The sequence below is a fragment of the Zingiber officinale genome, chromosome 6A, assembly GCF_018446385.1.
Source record: "Zingiber officinale cultivar Zhangliang chromosome 6A, Zo_v1.1, whole genome shotgun sequence".
NCBI lineage: Eukaryota > Viridiplantae > Streptophyta > Magnoliopsida > Zingiberales > Zingiberaceae > Zingiber > Zingiber officinale.
In genome coordinates, this window is record NC_055997.1 from 60,645,511 (window position 1) to 60,662,752 (window position 17,242).

The window sequence follows — 17,242 nt, forward strand, 5'->3', positions numbered from 1 at the left end:
TAATCCTTCCTCTTGCTTGGAGCTCTTGTGGTGGCCGGATACTACTTGGAGAAGAAGAAGAAGAAGAAGGAGAGAAAGCTTGTATCCCTTGGAGCTTGGTTGGTGGTTTTTTCTTCATCCTTGGTGAAGCTCTTTTGTTTTGGTCGAACCTAGCTAGGAGGAGAAGAAGGTGCATTGGTGGTTTCTCATCTGGGAAGATCGTTGCCCACACAACGTCCGAGGTTAGAAGAGGAATACGGTAGAAGATCAAGAGGTCTTTCTAGAAGGTATAACTAGTAATTTTTCCTTTCCGCATCATACTAGTTATTTTTGGAAATAATACCAAATACAGTATGCTTACGATTTTAGTATTTAGAATTTATTTTCGATGTAGTGTTCTTATGTTTATTTATTTTCCTTGTGATTTGATTGTTCCTTTCGGTTAACCTAAAGTTATTTTAGGAAATTAAATATTAGCTTTCCATAAAAGGTTTTGTCTAGTCGGTGGTGGTTGCTCTCATATCCAAGAAGGTCATGTGCCTCGCCACGTCAGTACTAGGAACCAATTATGGAAATTAATATTTAATGGAATTAATAACTTAGGTGATTTGGATAAAACGTGTTAAGTTCCGCAGGAGATCCAAGTCTAAACCTAAAAGAACAAATAAATTAAGTTTTGGATCAAACGTGTTAAGTTTCGCAGGCGATCCAAAATTTAATTTAAAAGAACACATGGTAGCTAGGAAAAAGTTCAGACCTTTGTACAAAATTTTTGTACAGTGGAACCTCTAGGTTTTCCGAGTAGCAACCAACAGGTAGATCGTTGCCCACACAACACCCGAGATAAGAAGAGGAATACGATAGAAGATCAAGAGGTTGTTGCTTACAAAGAAAGGTATAACTAGTAATTATTTTCCACATCATACTAGTTTTCTTTGTATGAATTCCAAACACAAGAGGCATCTGATTCTATGTTTCGAATTTGTGATTCGAGTTTGTGTTCTTTTGTTTCTTTTTCGATCTTATGATTCGATTGTTCCTTTTGGTTAAACCTAGGGTTACTATAAGGAAATTAAATATTAAATTTCGTTGAAAGACTTTGTCTAGGAAGTGGTGGTTGCTCCCATATCCAAGAAGGCCTAGTGCCTTGCCATATTTAACCTGGAAGTTGATCTCTAAAATTAATATTTAATTGAATTTGTAACATGGGTGGATTTGAATCAATAATGTGAAGCACCGTTTGCGATCCAAGTCTAAACCTCTAAGAACAAATAAGTTAAATTTGGAAACAATAATGTTAAGTTCCGTTTGTGATTCCGAATTTAATTTCTAAAGAACACAATAGATTGTTAGGAAAAGTTCGATACTTGTACAAAATTTTTGTACAGTGGAACCGGTATGATCTTCCCAGTAGCAACCAACACCGGACGCCTAGAATGGGGTTATATAAAGGCCTTCGACCAGGAGCTCCAGAACAACAACTACTACAAGTTTCTCTCTTGCATGCTGCTCTAAAAAAGCTCCGATGACACGAAAAAGCTACTCCGAAGGTTGAAGAATGAGAGATCCTTAATTCCTTTCTATTTGTTAGTAACAATTTCAGTTCTTATACTCAATACGTGTAACACCTTATTTGAACTAATAGTGATTACCCAATGAAAGCGATCGATGATTGTGGGTCTTAGAGTAAGAGTCGTCGAAGGCTCTAAACCAAGTAAAACTTGGCTTGTGTTAGCATTGTCTTTTGTTTCCCTTTCTGTTGCGTACCTATTTTTAATTCACAATTTTTTCGATGAATGCTATTCACCCCCCCCTTCTAGCGTCTTTTCGATCCTACAGAATAGTTGATGAAGCATTGAGATTCTCAGTTAGAGAAAATTGGAAAGTTGCAATGGATGAGGAAATAGAGTCAATGAGAAAAAAAAAAATCAAGTTTGGGATTTAACCGATCTTCCTCTAGGTCAAAGGGCTATTGGGAATAAGTGATAGAAGTCAAATCGTGACTTTTATCACAATTTGATATAATAGATAAGGGAGAAGCTAAGTACATCTTAGGAGTAAATACCATTAAAGATCGATCAAAAAGACTTTCAGGTTTGTCCCAATAGACTTTTATCACTAAAATGCTACAATACTTTAATATATTAAATTAAAACATTGAACAAATATCTACAGTGAAAGGTACTATTCTAAGTAAAAGTATATATCCCAAGACTCCTGAAGAAATAATGGAAATGAAGGAAAAATCATATGCAGTATTATTGGTAGTTTGATGTATACTATATTATGTACTTATCCTGATATAAACTATATTGTTAGCTTAGTTAGTCATTTCCAGGCAAACTTAGGAACGAGACTCTAGAAAGCGGTGAAAAGAATATTCAGATAACTTAAAGGGACAACAGATTATTGTATCTATTTTCAAGGATCTAAGATGAGCCTAAAGGGCTATATAGATGCAGATTGGGAGGAAAACCTTGATAACAGAAAATCCACATTTGGTTATATCTTCTTGCTAAATGGTGGCAACATCTTATAGAATAGCAAGAAGCAGGCTTATGTAGCATTATCAACAATGGAAGCTATGTGGCTTGGCTTGTGTAGCCTTGTCAACAATGGAAGCTATGTGGCTTAGCTTGTGTAGCCTTATCGACAATGGAAGCTATGTGACTTGTCTTGTGTATCTTTGTTAACAATGGAAGCTGAGTATGTGACTTATGCAGCGACTGTGCAAGAGGCTGTCTGGTTAAGAAGGTTCTTGAAGCATAACAAATTGCTGAGGATAGTGGGAGTCTTGTTACAGTGTACTGTGACAGTCAAGCTGTTATAGCTTTTTTTCAAAGATCCTAAATATCACAATAAAGGCAAGCATATAGAAATTAAGTATAATTTTGTAAGGGATATTGTTGATAAGAAAAAGACAGTTCTTGAGTACATCTCTATATGTAATATGCTTGTAGATCCGTTTACTAAGTCATTAACTAAAGAGTCTTTTCAAGGATATGAGAAGTCTTTGTAACTTCGTAAAATGTAAAATGTTATGATCTATTCAGTGCATATGTTGTTACATTTTGGATCAAAGTCTTGATGAGCATGTTGAGATTGGACCACTCACATGGATAATCATCTCTATTTGTTAAGTATAAATAGAGATAAGACTGTTACTTTTGAGACATATTATGTAGTTGTGAATATAGAGATATCCATAAATTAAGATCACCTTGATAATTGTGTTAAGATGAGATCATACTGAATCTGTTTAAGGTTATATTAGCATGAGCTAAGGGGTTCGAATCTCGGCAAAGCTGAGATAAATGCCTCCCTTATGTGCTAGTCACTATTCTAAAGGCTAGTAGCCGCCCGTGATTTACCTCCTCCGTGTTGGCCCTGGGACGAGTTGGCGGGGGCGCTGGGAGCGAGCGTATTCGCCTTTTGCCATCATATTGCCATCATGTTTAAGGTCAGATTGGAATTCATATGTTAAATTAAGGATTAGACATTAGGTATGTCTATATCGAAATCTATACGATGTTAAATTTTGAGAAAACCATGTGCTCTCTTTAGTAAAGAAAAAAAAATATCGTAACATATAATTCATACCACGTGTGCTATAATGACAATAAGGATAATAGAAGAATGGATCCTTGTTTCTGTACTATGTGAGACCTTTGATATTATAAGTTAATCTCAATCTTACCCTAAGTGATTATTTAGCTGTCTACTTGAAGTTCTGATCAGTGTCTGCTATTTTAGCATATTTCCTATTGGCTATGGGTGATTCGGTCTATAGAGTATAAATAGAAAAGTGACTGATTAGAATGAATAAATTCTAGCTAAAAAGGAAGATTAAATAAATTTACATCTTTTGATGTTATTCACTAGTGGATCCATTTCTGTTGTGTATCGAAATGGTTGTGAATATTTGAATATGGAACATGCTCTTAACATAAGAGTCAATATGAGAAATTAGAGATGTTTATATTAATGTAAATAAAAATAATTTAATCTGGAATAAAGATAAGTTATTAATATCTCTGATTCATTCTATACAACACCTATGTAAGGTGTAACAATTTTCTTAACAATAATTGTTAAGTGTGCTTGCTGTCGCATGAACTATTTTCCCTAAAGTATGGATTGGATGCTCTTCTTTAGTCTTTGTGACTAATTAGTGTTTTGCTCCGGTTTTTGTGACTTGATTATAATATAGTCTATGTGACTTACATGATCTTTATGACTATTTAACCTTTATGGATTGATTTGAATGAGTAAGAGATGTATGAGTTATGAAGATAAAAGGGTGCCTCTTCCCCTTCACCTTCATCCTTTATGAGTGACCATTCATCTTCCACCTTTATGAACGATATTATTGTTGCTTGCCTTTATATAAGAGGCGGCCAAGGAATTGAAAGGAAAAGGTGGTGAGCAAGTAATCGGCGAAGAAGAATATGTTGGAGCAATCTGGGTACCTTAGGTTTTGATGTTTAGGCAAAGGTTTAAATTAGGTTTATTGTTGTATTTGATATGCATTGTGAGTGTGCAGGATATAGGTACAACAAGAAAAGTCCAAGGGTGATCTTGGCAAAGGAGGAAAGTCCAAGGATGAGTCTTGGCGGTGTAAGTCCAAGCATGTAGTCTTGGCAACGTAAGTCAAAGTGTGATTTGACAATGGATGAAGTCCTGGAGGCGCGACCTCTTGGCAAAGGAAGACCCGACAATAATAACAAAGCCGATGGAAACTCCAGAAGGCAAGACATGAAGGATGGGGAGGTATCCGAGGGACGCAAGGTTGATGGAGGAGGCTAGAAGGCTAGGTCTAGGTTGGTCGGACGTGGACGAGTGCTGAGTGAATGTACTCGGGGGTTAAATCCTAATTTAGGATTTTACTGTAGCATTAATGTAGCAGTATTGTAGTGTTACTGTAGTAGTATTGTAACACTCGATTGGTGTTTTCATCAGTCGACAAGTGCGATCGATTGGACAGTCGACTGGAAGCGAACAAAATACTTCTGTTAGTTCGGTTAGTGTGGAGCAGTCGACTGATGAAAGTATCAATTGACTGGCATCGAGCCGTTGGGTTATAACGGTCGAATCTCTACAGAAGGCAGTCGACTGGTAGACGGAGTTTTCCAACTCGTGGCCTATATAACCAAGCATTGGAAGCTTGGTTAAGGTTAACGAAATTAGTGGTGGTTAACCCTAATTAGAGTCTCCAAGTGCCCAAGTGATCTAGCGTGTTTGTATGAAGTTGTGGCGAGGTTTCTCCACCCACAAGGAGCTACGCGAGCTAGTCGGAAGTTCTGCGGGGAATCATCCACCGACGGATCGAGATCGTCCACCTTACGGACAATTGTGGAGTAGAAACTTTATCTCCGAACCACGTTAAATTAACGTGTTAGGTTTATTTTCTATTGTTAGCATTTGTTTTTATATTCCGCTATGTGTACTAACCATTATAGAAAGCGACATTTTGGGTGAGACACTATTCACCCCCTCCCCCATCTAGCGGGCATCAAGGTCTCAACAGAACATACCTCTATGGGATTTGATTTGTGAATCTTGAAAAACTTTTCGATTCGTTCGTGATCGTTCTTCCAACGACAAATAAAGATCAAGATCTGCTATGAAAGATCACTTAGAATTTTACGGATCTCATGCTTTAGAATCAGCACGAGCTAATGGAGAATTTGCTTCACAAAGCAACAGTTTCGGATATGTTCGTTACAATAGTGTCTGAGTTTACTGACAAGGAAGTTCACCGTAGTGAATGATTTGGCTATTACCTTGGGTATGATCAACACAACACAAGGTGCAACCATAAGAGTTGTTGAGCATATCACAATGTGCAGGGACAGCCATGATTCTGTGAAGTTCTCTTCGATAGTGACGAAAAGGGAAATCATCGTGAAGAATACAGCAAGCCGCTCTACACGTTCAGGATGACAAATTTGAATTTGATTGTTGGCAATCCCCATGACAATTTTATCACCATAAAAATACTTGAAAAAACACAAGACGATCATTCTTGCTAAATTGAAACGCATATAGATAGCGCAAAACATTAAGGTTTGCTGGAACCATAGAAGCTCAGTCCCTCTAATTATAAATGTGAACTGAGCCTTTGGCTTCCATAGAGCAAACACTTCACCACATCGTCACAATTTGCACAAGGATTAAGTAGTAAGAAAGTAAACAAGGATGCACAGAGCCTTCTTTTCGGGACACAAGTACGAGTCCTACTGCCTCCAATCATCATCGATTCGCTCGAGCCTGAGCCGCTCTTGAACGAAGGAAATGAACTTTGCAGCTCTTCTATCGACTTCGTTACTATAATCGTAGCTAGTAAAGTTGCCCATTCCTTGCTTGTTGATGGAGGAGCTTTTAGTCTTGATTGAGGGCATCATATGTTCATCTTCCCCATGGAAAGTTGATGGAACTCCTAAAGGATTTCAAGTAGCAATTATCTTATTGGCATGCTAGCTAGCTATGTATATAAACTTATCGTGGCTTAATTTGGCGATAAGAAGATATAGTCGACTGACCTCTAGTTGGCAATTTACGCTTGTAGAGCGACTCCATTTGCTTCTGAGTTCTTCCTTTGTTTCGTCAAACTTAAGAGCTTGAAAGATGATTTAGATCTTTCACTCGAGTGCTATTTATAGTATGAGGGAAGGTTGATGGATGAAAACGCATTTAGTAGAAAATGATAGGTTAAATATCTCTTTGAAGTAAGTTTTTGATTTTTTTTTTAACATAGTTGAAAATATTTCAAGAAAAGAATAAGTTAAAAAATGATTTGTTTTTACTTTTTTAAAAACATATATAGTTAAATTATCTGGCGAGAAGGAAAAGAGTGAGCTAAAATATCTCTTTTGAGATAACTATGAAATTTTCTTTTCCATGTGCAATTCATATATATATCTAGTGGAAGAAAAGATATGCTAAAGTTCTTTTGAGAGTATCCTTAAAAGATATAAGTTTTTTCTTTTTGTTTTTAGAGCTAAAACGTGCTTAATGGCCTATCTATTGTGGAAGAGAAAAGCTAAGTTTATGAGAAAAGGAACACACACACACAAAAAAGACTGACAAGCTCCGATCAGTGATGAACTCTTAGCCAAATGACTATTGCGATCTCTGGTAAGTAGGTCGTAAGTTTGCAACCAGGTGATCACCGCGAGCTTGCAGTAATGTAGTCACGGTAGCTTTTGAGATGGCCAGGAGCTCATCATTTGGCTCGTGGTAGGCGATAGAAAAGAAAACATGTTATTTTACTTGATTTTAGTGGTAAGCAATGGAGGATGTACTCAAGTGTGATAGTACCTTATGTCTTAATTATCACATCGTCTTGAAAAGATGATAAAGGAGGTACTCAAGATGGAAGAAAACATATTATTTTACTTGATTTTAGTAAAAATTAATATACGGGTGGGTTGACAATCCATTCTTCCCGTAATTTTTTATCTAGTAAATGAATAAAAATATGGGCAAAAATCAAACGGACATCCTTATATTATCAAATTGCCAAATAGGCTCCCCTATTTTTTTTAAAAAAGTCTAAAGGACATTCCACTTTTAGAGAATATCTTTACTTTCAATTGTAGAAACTACTGACAATTTGTAGTAACTATTTTGTAATTGTTATAATATATAATAATTATAGTATTGTAGTAGTTATTTACTGGCTTCTATAATTGTGTAGTAACTATTTAGTAGTTTTTATGATTGTTTTAAAGTGATTTTGATGAATATAAATAATTTTTTGATTAAATTGGTAAAAAGCATTTTAATATAATAGTGTTCGGAATTTAAAATTTAGGATTTAAGATTTATCTATAATTGTTTAACATTTAGTTAATAGTTTCTATAACTTTTTTAAAGTGATTTTGATAAAATTAAAATAATTTTAACCTAGTTGATCAAATGTTTTTTTTGGTATAATAGTGTTTAGAATTTAGGATTTAGAATTCCAAGTTTTAGATTTTCTGATTTAAGATTTAAGATTTAAAATTTAAAACTAGTTATTAGTTTTTACAATTATTTTAAAATGATTTTGACCCACTTAAAATAATTTTAATAAATTATAAGTAATTTTAATCAAGTTGATAAAAATTATTTTAATATAATAATATTTTATATATATAGTAATTCTGATTAAAATAAAATAATTAATTTTTCATATTAATATTGTAATAGTTAATCGGCTGATAAATCCATCTTGACAGTAATAGGGTGCTCTTTTGTTTTTTCTTAAGATTTGATAAATCTGATTTTTTTTATAACTCTTTTGATCAATATCCTAAAAATGTCCTAAAAATATCTCAACCTTTGTACAATTTATTCCTTTGATATTTTTTAAAAAATAATATAAATCCTATTTAATTTATATAATTTTCATATCAACCACATAAATAGAAGCACTCCGAGTGTTAAATATCTTGGAATTCAAATTTCTCAAGTAAGTAATTGTTGTTGAGTGGATAATATCACCGTCCTTTATTCTTGAATGGTTCAATAAAGAGGAGTGTTTTAAGTCGCCATCCTGTCTGTTTTTTATCTTTAAACTTTGAATCTCTTTATGAAGGGGAACAAACAAAAAAAAAAAAAAAAAAAAAACCGACAAGTTTGGATCAGTGATGAACTCTGAGACAAATGACTATTGCAATCTTATGATAAGTAACCACCGCAAACTCACGGCGGCCTACCCACGAGGAGTCATAAGTTTGTAACCAAGTGATTACCGTGAGCTTGTGGTAAGGTAGTCACTGTAGCTTATGAGATGGACATGAGCTCATCATTTGGCTCGTGGTAGGCGGCAGGCTGTACTAAGAGGAAGTGTTCGGAGAGTTAGAAGGGCGAATAGCTCACTTCATTTTTTTAATAATTGATTGATAACAGAAATTTGAAACGAAGATTTTATAATTTTAATATCTTTTATTTTATTGGATATCCATCTTCTCGGTGACTAATCCAATGATCCGGCTCTCTTTCACAGTTTTATTATGAAAACCTCTTTCTAGGAGATGAATAAACCTCGTACAATCTCGAACACGAGAAATATAATAAGAAATGAAAGTAAATACAATGAAAACAAACAACTTTATAAGAATCTTGTTTTGAGTGCTTTTTTGTTGCTTAAAAATACCTCTTGATAGGTTGGAAATATAGCAGCACTTCACTTCTAACTTTTCAAGAACTGGCTGCTTCAAAACATCACAAAACCTCTTTTCTAGGTTTCTCTTAGACTGGAAAATGCCTCCCAATCGATTAGCTTACCTCCAATCCATTGTCACATTAGATCGACCGTTCAAAACCTATAGACTTACTCTTTTTTGCTTGTCCAATCAATTGGTGAGTCATACCAATCGATTGACAACTTCTAATCGATTCCGAAACTTTCTATTCTTTGCGAAAATACTCTAATCGATTAAACCCTGCTGAATCAATTATCTCAATCAATTCCAACATCTTCTGTTATCTAGCGAAAATGCCCTAATCGATTAAACCAATCGATTGGTGAAGCCTAAATTGATTGCTAGGTCTTTCTATTCCCTCGCAAAAACTGTCCAATCGATTGCCCTAATTAGTGTCTTGGAGTCTCGCATAATATGTGTTGCTCTGTTGAGATTTTTGGACCGCAAAAACCGCTTTTTGCGTTGTTGAAACCCCGAAATTCCCATGCCACGGATCCGTGCGAAGAAATAAAATTTTGTAAAAACTTTCACGTATGAGTTTTCTAACCTAGATCTACTTTAGATCTACAAGATAAGAATTTACCCTTGATGCGAAGCCCTTCGCTTAATCCCGCTCATCCAAGGTTCGTCGGATCTCGAGAGTATCAAAGTAGATACTCCTCTATGTGTATCCACACAAGCAAGAGATGGAGAAGAAATCTTGAGTGTGCTAGCACTCCAAGAAGTCTCGGCCAAAGAGGAGGAGAGGGAGAGAAGAGAAGAGAGCAATGAGGAAGAAGATGAGAGTTACTCCACAAAATGAAAACTCCCACACAAGAATGAATGTGGCCGGCCACTTCATGGAGGAGTTTTAACTCCATGGGATACCAAGAGTCACAACTCTTGGTAACTCCCATGAGGTGGCATCCCACTTAAGTAACCATGATGATGTGGAGCATCATCATTGGTCCACTCTTTGCCAACTCACCAATGAGGTGGCAAATGGTCAAGTCAAATTTGACTCTTCATCTTCCTCTCAAGTCAAGTCAAACTTGACCAATTCTCTCCCTTGGTTGATCTAATCTAACCATTGGTTCAAGTCAATTTTAATTTAATGAATCTCTATTCATTGAATTAAATTAATTAAATGAGTCTAAGTCCAAATTAGACTCACTTAACACATAAACCAAATTGAGTCCAACTCAATTAGCTCAATTTGGATTACTCTTAATCCAATTTGGTTCATCACACGAACCTAATCCTTTATGCTCATCAAATGAACCTAATCTCCATCTAATTGCCCTTTGTGTGTGATCATATAGGTTCTTATAACGTTGGCAATGCTCCTAAACCCATTTAGAAGCATAAGTAATGAGCGGTATCTAGCAACACATCATTACTACCCAAGTTATAAGAATGTTGAGATCCAACATCACCTTGTGACTACTAATTGTGACTCTTCACAATATATGACAAGTGTCCTTCTATCATAAACATCTATATTGATCAATGTGAGGCATAGACCGTGTCATCCTCTAACAATCTAAATCTTGAATTCCAAATAGACTCACTCAATCAAATGAGCTTAATATCTCATATTGACTCATTTGGGCATGACCATGCACTTCGTGGTCTCACTCTATCAAGAATATCGATGTCACTCCCGTCATATAGGAGGGATAGATCTCATCTACATCACTCACATCCCTCCGCATAATTTGTTACATACCCAGTAATCGCCTTTATAGTCCACCCAGTTACGGGTGACGTTTGACGAAGCCAAAGTATGTAACTCCTTATGTAGGGAATCATGGTGACTTCAAGTCCAAGGACTAATAGTCATACTAATAGCTTCATGAGAAAGTATATGACACTCATATAACAATCCATGCTACTTTCTCATGACGGGTAATTCAGTATACATTCTCCAATGCATACCCATGTGTCAACTTGATATCTCTATATCCATGACTTGTGAGATCAAGTCATCGAGTTGACCTACATGCTAGTCTTGTCGCATTAACATTGTCCCTAAATGTTAATACTTGACTAGGAATGATTAAGAGTAGTGTTCCCTATATCATCTAACTATCGATTCAACTAACCGATTGATATAGGTAAGAACCTTCTTCTCAAGGATACTATTATACTTAGTTATTTGGCACCAATACAAGTAAGTATAATAACCAAAAATAAATGCCTTTATTTATATATACACAAGAATATGATACAACGAGTCCATACAACAATCATCAAATGATTGGCTCTAGGGCTCTAACTAACAATCTCCCACTAGCACTAGTGTCAATCAGTGTAGGCTCTAAGGCCTAATGACCTAGTGTGACCATCATTCTTTCTCTGTGCCAAAGCCTTGGTCAAGGGATCTGCGATGTTAGCCTCTGTGGGTACTCTGTAAATCTTCACATCTCCTCTCTCGATAATCTCTCGAATGAGATGGAAGCGCTGTAGTATGTGTTTGGTCCGCTGGTGTGAGCGAGGTTCCTTAGCTTGTGCTATTGCTCCATTGTTGTCACAATAGAGCTCTATGGGATTAGCTATGCTAGGGACCACCCCAAGCTCAGTAATGAACTTGCGGATCTAAACTGCCTCCTTTGCTACTTCTGATGCAGCAATATACTCGGCCTCTGTTGTAGAATTAGCAACTGTGTCCTGCTTTGAACTCTTCCAGCTCACAGCACCACCATTTATGCAAAACACGAACCCTGACTGCGATCGATAGTCATCCTGATCAGTTTGGAAGCTAGCATCACTGTAACCTTTTACAGCTAGCTCATCATCGCCTCCATATATCAAGAAATATTCTTTAGTCCTTCTCAAGTACTTAAGAATATTCTTGACTGCTATCCAGTGACTTTCACCTGGATCTGACTGGTATCTGCTCGTCATGCTCAAAGCATATGAGACATCAGGACGAGTACATAGCATGGCGTACATGATAGATCCTATGGCTGAAACATAAGGGATCTGATCCATGCGGTCTCTCTCCTCTCTAGAAGAGGGACCTTGAGTCTTCGAAAGACTCACACCATGTGACATCGGCAGAAATCCCTTCTTGGAGTTCTGCATGGCAAACCGAAGTAATACCTTGTCAATGTATGTACTCTGACTTAGGCTAAGCAATCTCTTAGATCTATCTCTATAGATCTGTATGCCTAGAATGCGGGATGCTTCACCTAAGTCCTTCATTGAAAAACAAGTCCCTAGCCAAGTCTTGACAGACTGCAACAAAGGGATGTCTTTCCCAATGAGTAGTATGTCATCCACATACAATATAAGGAAGACAACTGTGCTCCCAACAACCTTCTTGTAGACACAAGGTTCATCTTCATTCTTGATGAAACCAAACTGTTTGATTGCATCATCGAATCGAAGATTCCAGCTCCGAGAAGCTTCTTTTAGTCCATAAATGGACCTATGCAGCTTGCATACTCTGCCAGTATGTTGTGGATCTACAAAACCCTCAGGTTGTGTCATGTACACATCCTCGAGCAGGTTTCCATTCAGAAACGCGATTTTGACATCCATCTGCCAGATCTCATAATCGTGGTACGCTGCAATAGCAAGCATGATCCGAATGAATTTAAACATCGTTACTGGAGAAAAAGTTTCATCATAGTCAATACCATGAATTTGCTTGAAACCTTTAGCTACCAAGTGACCCTTATAAATAAGTCCATCAATGTCAGTCTTTCTCTTAAAGACCCACTTACACCCAATGGGGTTGACCCCTTCAGGTGGATCAACCAAAGTCCATATTTGGTTAATGTACATGGATTCCATCTCGGATCTCATGGCCTCTAGCCATTTCTCGGAATCTGGTCTCATCACAGCTTCCTAATAGGAGGTAGGCTCATCCTCAATGAGCACAACGTCATCATGGTCAGACAAGAGAAATGAATATCTCTCAGGCTGACGACGTACCCTATTAGACCTGCGAAGAGATAGGTCTACTTGAACTGGTTGTTGTTCCTCAACTCCTTGTGGAACAACATCATCCACAACACTTTGTGGTTCCAATTCAACTTCCATCGAGGCTTCAGTGCTATGGTTCACATCTTGAACTTCTTCAAGATCGAACGTACTCCCACTAGTCTTTCTAGAAACAAAGTCTCTTTCTAGAAATACCCTAGTCTTAGCCACAACTACCTTGTGTTAACTGGGAATGTAGAAGTAATATCCCTTCGTTTCCTTGGGATATTCAATAAAATAGCACTTGTCGGATTTGGGTCCCAGTTTGTCCGAGACTTGACGTCGAACGTAAGCCTCATAATCCCAAATCCTCATAAAAGACACCTGGGCATCTCTCCCAGTTCATATCCTATATGGTGTCTTTATTACAGCCTTAGATAGAACTCGGTTGAGAATGAAGGCTGCTGTGTCTAGAGCATAGCCCCAAAGATACATAGGAAGATCTGTGTGACTCATCATAGATCGTACCATATCTAATAAGGTACGATTCCTCCTTTCGGATACACCATTCCACTGTGGTGTTCCAGGAGGAGTGAGTTGAGATAGAATCCCACACTCGGCTAGATAGTCACAAAACTCATGGCTAAGGTATTCACCACCTTGATCTGATCGAAGTATCTTAATACTTTTGCCAAGCTGGTTTTGTACTTTATTCTTTAATTCTTTGAACTTTTTAAAGGGTTCTGACTTATGTGTCATCAAGTACATATAACCATATCTACTGAAGTCATCAGTAAATGTAATGAAGTACCTATAACCACCTTTGGCAGCGACATTGAAAGGGCCACATAAATCACTATGTATAAGTCCTAACAAGTCAGTCGCTCTCTTGCTGTGTCCACTAAAGGGAGTCTTGGTCATCTTGCCTAGAAGGCATGACTCGCATGTCTCATATGATTCAAAATCAAATGAGTCCAGCAAACCATCTTTATGAAGCTGGGATAAACGTTTGTCATTTATATGACCTAAGCGACAGTGCCAGAGATAGGTTTGGTTTATGTCATTTGACTTGAACCTCTTGGTACTTATGTTATAGATAGGGTTTTCAAGGTCTAGAATATAGAGTCCATTCATCAGAGGTACACTACAATAGAACATATCATTTAAATAAACTGAACAATATTTGTTCTTTATTATAAATGAGAAGCCTTTCTTGTCTAAACAAGAAACTGATATAATGTTCTTAGTCAAAGCAGGCACATAACAACAATCATCCAATTCTAGTACAAGCCCAGAGGGCAGAGATAGAGAATAAGTTCCTACAGCAACAGCAGCAACTCGTGCTCCATTGCCTACGCGTAGGTCCACCTCGTCCTTTGTCAATGCCCTACTATTTCTCAGCGCTTGCACATTAATACAAATGTGAGAAGCACATCCGGTATCTAATACCCATGATGAAGAAATAGATAGATTGAATTCTATAACATATATACCTGAAGTGGAAGTCTCACTTCTCTTCTTCTTAAGATCTTCTAGGTAGATTTTGCAGTTCCTCTTCCAGTGCCCGGTCTGACCACAGTGGAAGCAGGTAGCATCCTTGGTGACCCCTCCTTTGGGTTTTAGTGCCTTGCCTTTGCCCTTGGCTTGGGACTTTCCCTTACCTTTGGGCTTGCCCTTGCCCTTATGTTTCTGAACCATCAGAATAGAGTTGGGCTTAATCTTCTTAAGGTTGAGCTCAGTAGTTCTTAACATGCTAAGCAGCTCGGGCAATGTCTTGTCAATTTTGTTCATATTATAATTTAGAACGAATTCACTATAACTATCCGGCAAGGATTGCAAGATCAGGTCAGTGGCCAGCTCTTGGCCAAGCGGGAATCCCAACCTCTGTAGGTTTCTATATACCTAATCATTTTGAGTACATATGGGCCTACGGGAGTCCTATCTTGCATCTTGCACTGAAACAGTGCCTTAGAGATCTCGAATCTCTCGTGCCTCGCTTGTCCTTGATATAGTTGACGAAGATGCTCACCATATCATAAGCGCCCATCAACTCATGTTGCTTCTGAAGCTCAGAGTTCATGGTCGCGAGCATGAGACAGGACACATCTAATGCGTCATCTTGATGCTTCTGGTAAGCATCACAATCAGCTCGCATGGCAGTGGCAGGAGGTGCCTCGGGAATGGGCTGCTCCAGTACGTACAGTTTCCTTTCTTGAGTGACAACTATTCTTAGTTTTCTGTACCAGTCCAGGAAATTAGCTCCGTTGAGCTTGTCCTTCTCAAAGACGGAACGCAGGGAGAAAGAGTTCGTATTTGACGTCATGGTTATCTACAACAGAAAAATGTAAAAAAAATAAATATCATATTCTATTAATCATCTAATTAGGCCTTTAATTAAATGATGCTCCCACTAAATTATAGAATTCATGTGGGACAAGATCCACATCATACTATGCCCTGAGTTAGCTTTGGCTAAATCGCCCAAGACTTAGTATGATCGGTAGGTAACTAATTACCAATTACATCTCTATGCAACTCTTGTTTATAGGATCAAGATCCGTATTTATATTAAAACTCGAGTTAGCTTTGGCTAATATGCCCAAGAGTTAATATAAACGTGATCTTGACCTATCTACCAACCATTGGAAAATGCCTATAGTTAAACTTGATCCAATTGAGTTAACTAGTTGCTCAATCTAATTGAGTTGTACTCACCCATGCGTTGATAGGTGGGACCAAGATTGTCACTTTGCACCCTACCAAGATAGTATGCGTTGCTCTGCTTTGGCAGATTCATCAACAACATGCGATCGAGGTAGTGATGGGTATCACGGCATGGTAGGCATTTCGAGTTGACGCGATTGAGATCTAATCTAATCGACGATGCGTATCATATACTCGATTTAGATCTAATCTAATCGTGAGGGCGCATCATGTACGCGATTTAAATCTAATCTAATCGTTAAGGCGCTAATTAATTACTATTCTAGCATGCATCACATATACACACACAAGTAATTAATTAAATATTTTGTGATTAGTCATGGCCCTACTACGATCTTCTCAAGCCAATGAGAAGATCGGATGGTCAACCTAAGGTCAACAGCTTCTCAAGCTCCTTCCTTTGACCACCTTGTGTTGCTCGCGCCCTCCTCGTAACTCCGTCTCGAGTGGACCTTCCACCGCTTCATTTTGTACATTACAAAGAGTGAAACTCGAGTTACATTCGAGTCTAAACTATTTACAACAAGAATAAATAAATAGAAAGGCACGACGCGCAGGTCGCGTATCAAATATACAACACGCACAATCACATGACGGCACATAGGTCGTATTATGAATTACAACACACAATATCCAATCAAATTGGGTCTTTCTGGCCATGACCATCACAAAATAATACATAATTCTAAATTATGTAATTTCTATAAATTTTTGTAATTTTTCTTACAATTTTTACAATTTTTATGAGTAAAAATTCCCGGCGGTCCCGTTTAACAATTTTCGAGCGCAATCGCGGAACGAAGCCCCTTGCGGGGTTAGGGGCAGTACCCCTACTCGCGATATAACTATCGCGAGTGTTCCTAAGCGATCCTACAGCGCCTTAGCCCGCTGTTCCAAAATGATTTGGGGCGAAACCTTTCCGTTTCGGAAATATTTTCTCGGTAGTTGAAGCCTACAAGTGTCTAAACACTTGTGCTTCGCTTCTACGAGAAAAGTACCAATAAAATCTATAAAAATCATAAAAACAAAGAAACTTACAGATCTGTAGAATTTCATAAAATTCAAAATAAAACTCATACGCGCTTCGCACATGTCTCTGATACCACTGTTGGGATTTTCGGGCCGCAAAAATCATTTTTTGCGTTGTTGAAACCCCGAAATTCCCATGCCACGGATCTGTGCGAAGAAATAAAATTTCATAAAAACTTTCACGTATGAGTTTTCTAACCTAGATCTACTTAGATCTACAAGATAAGAATTTACTCTTGATGCGAAGCCCTTCGCTTAATCCTGCTCGTCCAAAGTTCGCCGGATCTCGAGAGTATCAAAGTAGATACTCCTCTATGTGTATCCACACAAGCAAGAGATGGAGAAGAAATCTTGAGTGTGCTAGCACTCCAAGAAGTCTCGGCCAAAGAGGAGGAGAGGGAGAGAAGAGA

The 17,242-nt window shown here is 37.6% G+C and overlaps 1 long non-coding RNA gene across 1 annotated transcript; it reads right to left on the reverse strand.

Annotated features, from left to right (window-relative positions):
• Nucleotides 1-5,979: 5,979 nt before the first annotated feature.
• LOC121993996 lies at nt 5,980-6,659 on the reverse strand. The gene is made up of 2 exons (XR_006115526.1): nt 6,522-6,659; nt 5,980-6,418 (listed from the first exon to the last, which is right to left on the reverse strand). It is a non-coding gene; the product is annotated as an uncharacterized LOC121993996 (long non-coding RNA).
• Between the last annotated feature and the right edge of the window lie 10,583 nt (nt 6,660-17,242).